The 3,855-nt window shown below is 42.7% G+C and overlaps 2 protein-coding genes across 11 annotated transcripts in view; one reads left to right on the plus strand and one right to left on the minus strand.

The window, feature by feature from the left end:
* The window catches only part of wdpcp (WD repeat containing planar cell polarity effector), a 177,348-nt gene that overhangs the window by 98,808 nt on the left and 74,685 nt on the right, over positions 1-3,855 (minus strand). The window lies entirely within an intron of this gene.
* mdh1ab (malate dehydrogenase 1Ab, NAD (soluble)) overlaps positions 1-3,855 on the plus strand; it is a 38,150-nt gene that overhangs the window by 964 nt on the left and 33,331 nt on the right. The gene's annotated exons all lie outside the window — the stretch shown is intronic.

A 3,855-nucleotide genomic window follows, 5' to 3' on the forward strand; every position in this document is an offset into this window, starting at 1 on the left:
TATTCCTTTTTATTCATTATTGTTTTAAGCGTGTTAAACTGTGTCAGTCATAACCAGCTGTGTTTATTGCTATATTATTATTATTATTATTATTATACTGGGTTGTGCATCTTCCATAGGACTATAATACTCCAATAATACTCCAACTGGAACATTATAGTGTTACGGTGGTGCGTTTGATGTTAATGTTAAAGTGCTTTCCTGTGTTATTAGTAGCTTATAGTATGATATCATTCAGATCCTAGTCAGGATGCTCCTACATATTATACACAGACACATTATGAGTTTATACAGTGAATAACAGATACTAGGAGACGTTGGGTTTCGGGGTCCTCCCCCAAGAAAAGCTGAAGGTTTTTGACTTCAAACGATGCAATTTTGCATCATTTTGGACCATTATTATTACTATAGATAAGGTTTTTAGTGCAGTTTGTGACACACAAAACTCTTGTTCGATGCGTTGAACACAAACCAAATACTTCATTAAATGACAAATACAGACCTGGGGAAAACAGACAAACCAGGAGCGAATCAACAACCAAATCAAAAGGAGAAAGTGGAGATGGACTGGGCATACAATCAGAAAACAAGAAACAAACATAACAAGACAAGCTCTGGACTACAACCCACAAGGAAAGAGGAAGCCAGGGAGACCAAAACCAACTGGAGACGGTCCACGCTCCACGAGCTAAATAAGATCGGGACCTCCTGGCAGGAAGCAAAGACCACTGCACAGAAGAGAGAGAGGTGGAGATCCATGGTGGACGCTCTATGAAAAGTTCCGGTACTCAAGAAAAAGTGACGGTACGCCAAAGAGTAAAATGCAGAAGAGAGTGCTACTGCGTACCGGTGAGTACCGGCCCAATTCAAGAACTAGTATAGTATGTAGTATACACATACACACCAACCAGGCGCCGACCTTAATACGAACAAAACAACGATCCCATTAGTTCAGGATGAATTAGTACACATTAGTTTATCAGAAACGACTTTCTCCCTTCATGACTGGTCATCCAGATGCAGCTGGTCCACATGACGTGTCTGCATCCCTGCAATTGTTTATTTTAGGACACAAATGTCCTCTAGCTCTCTTTTTGAGCGTGTGCACACACACACACACACACACACACACACACACACACACACACACAGAAACATACAGCTGAGTTAAAGCTTTCCACAATTGGTGTACACAACCTCAGTTCCAGGTAAACACACACCTGTCAAGGCTCAGGAGGACGGGCTCCTTTAAAGTTGTTGTCAGATGCACAGAGCGAGATGGACTCTGACAAAACGAAAGGTCACGGCGAGCGTCCCCTAGACTTCTCAGCGGTCTTATTTCCCCGTCACACACTCACACACACGCCGTCTGTCACCTCCCAGACGAGGCCGTGACACCTCGGACACCTCTCAGCGGGCGCCTCCTCCCTCTCCCTCTCCCTCTCTCTCTCTCTGACAGGTTGACGGTCGGACGTCGGACCAAGAAGTTTGTTCCCTTTGCTGTGACCTCAGAGATGGACGCCGGTGTCACATCTCCCTTCTCCCCCCGCTGCAGGACGCTCCTGTCTAGAAGGAGCAGTTGTCTATCACCCTTCATCATATGATCTTTAGTCTGGGCGGTGAGGTGGTTTATAAAGAACTGAATGCTGTATTTCTGATCTTCTGCTCCATCATGAACCACCCAGACCTCTCAGGTCGTCGGCTTCCCGTCCCCAGAGTCCAAACTAAACACGGAGAAGCAGCGTTGGCTTTCTTTATGCTCCATACATCTGGAACAAACTCCCAGAAAACTGCAGGTCCGCTGCAACTCTCACTTCTTTTCTGTTCGTCGCTGCCGTTTATTAAATCAAATCATTATTAACTTCTTACTTTGCTTTTATTTTCTATTCTCTTGGCTCTTTACTGATGCTTTTTTAATTGTATTTAAATAACCTTTTTTATAATGTGTTTCTTTGCTTTTGAAGTTTTATGTAAATCTCTTTGATGCAGATAATTATTATTTTCATTATTGATTACCATAATCCATGAATCCTCATCTAAAATTGTAATTGTAATCTGCCAAATGTTTGGTATTTTACACACATCACATCATTTATCAGATTTGTCATTTAGCGTCACACGGTACCAAACGCTTCTTTCTGCTGTTAAAGGACCAGTTTTGGATTTAATGGGCTGCGCTGATTGATTAATCAGCTGATTGATTAATCAGCACAGCGATAAAAAGGTAGCTCCAATAAGAGGTGTTGACAGGAAGGTCTGAGGATTATCCAGAGGGGTTGGTGGTACATTGACTACGTTTACATGCACATTTATATCACACTATTATTCAGAATATGAGAATATAATATATAGATAAAGAGCATATTCTGAATGGAGAATTTTCCGACCAAGACATGTGGGATATGCTGATATTATTCTGGTTTTAGGAGCCTTATTTGGACGTGTATACAGTATATTCACAATAAGAGTCTCATTTGAGGGTTTTTACGTTGGTTTGTGACACACGGCCTCTTGTTCGATGCGTTGAACACAAACCAACTAGCCGACAGTCTGCAGAGATGCATGGCCAAAAGAAAAGCCCACATCTCTGGTTCAGAAGGAGAAACACACCTTCTGACAAACATTATGAAAGACTCTGATATCAACAGGTTTTTTGGATATGTGCAAATATCACAACGCCGACCTTTTCAAGAAGGTGCTTGAAGGAATGAAAGAGGGAGGCTGTGTTCACACGGCCCAACAAGTCCAACACCGGTTAATCAGAGTATGCACGGCTGCATGAAAACAGGAATATTCATTTTCATTAGCCATGTAAACAGCTTAAGTTGTTCTTTTTTTAAATAAGACTATTAAAAAGACAAAGAACAGATGAGACTATCGATAAAGAACCAAACTGAAATATCGATAGGAGGCTAGTATCGATAGAATCCTAACGATATCCATCTCTATTCGAGTTATGAATACTTATGTTATCGCCAATCATTAAAAATCAGATGCAGACCTTTAAAGCTGCAGTAGTCAGAATGTTTTTGGCATCATTGGGCAAAAATCCCATAATAACCTTTCAGCATTTTGTAATTGAAGTGTTCTGAGAGAAAACTAGACTAGTGCTCCTCCTCATGGCTCTGTTTACAGACTTTAGAACATCTAGCCCGTGACGGGAGACTTTGACCAATCACAGGTCATTTCATTGAGAGAGAGCGCTCCTATTGGCTGAGCTCCGGTCATGTGACCAGAACTTGGCATTCCTTCACCAGATGGCGGCAACGTCACAAACTTTCTCATGTTCCAGCTAAACCGTGCACTACAAGACGATTCTGAGAACATCTGAGGAGAGAAATAGGCATTACAGTAACAGAATATTGATCCATATCTGATCAGCGCTGCCTAGTTTCACCGTTTGGTCAGAGTTCAGAGTGATTGACAGCCGGCTCTCATAGACGGCAGCTGGACAGCAGACCTCAGATCAGCTCTGACTGCTTGTTCTCCTCCGGTCTGTGAAATCTTGCAGATGCCGTGAGGACACCGGAGGACAGCCGAGGGACATGATTGTTTTCCAGGTTACCTGTTTCATGTTCTACTGTCACAATAGAGTGACTGTTTTATAAAAAACAGTCACTATAGTGACATTAAGCAGTCAAGCTGCTGCTGAGGTTTGAAATCAGCAGAATGGAAGCACGAAATAAGACAATTGTGCACTCGCGCATGCACGTACACACACATACATCTGGCTGTTCTCCATCTGTCAGAAAGCCCAAACACTCAGCAGTGTGTGAAAACAGCCCGGGCCTGCCCAAAAACTCTTCCTCAGAGACGACTCAGTCTTTGTGGGACTCGTGTCCTCCGACTTAGACA

This window comes from Sebastes fasciatus, chromosome 9, assembly GCF_043250625.1.
Source record: "Sebastes fasciatus isolate fSebFas1 chromosome 9, fSebFas1.pri, whole genome shotgun sequence".
NCBI lineage: Eukaryota > Metazoa > Chordata > Actinopteri > Perciformes > Sebastidae > Sebastes > Sebastes fasciatus.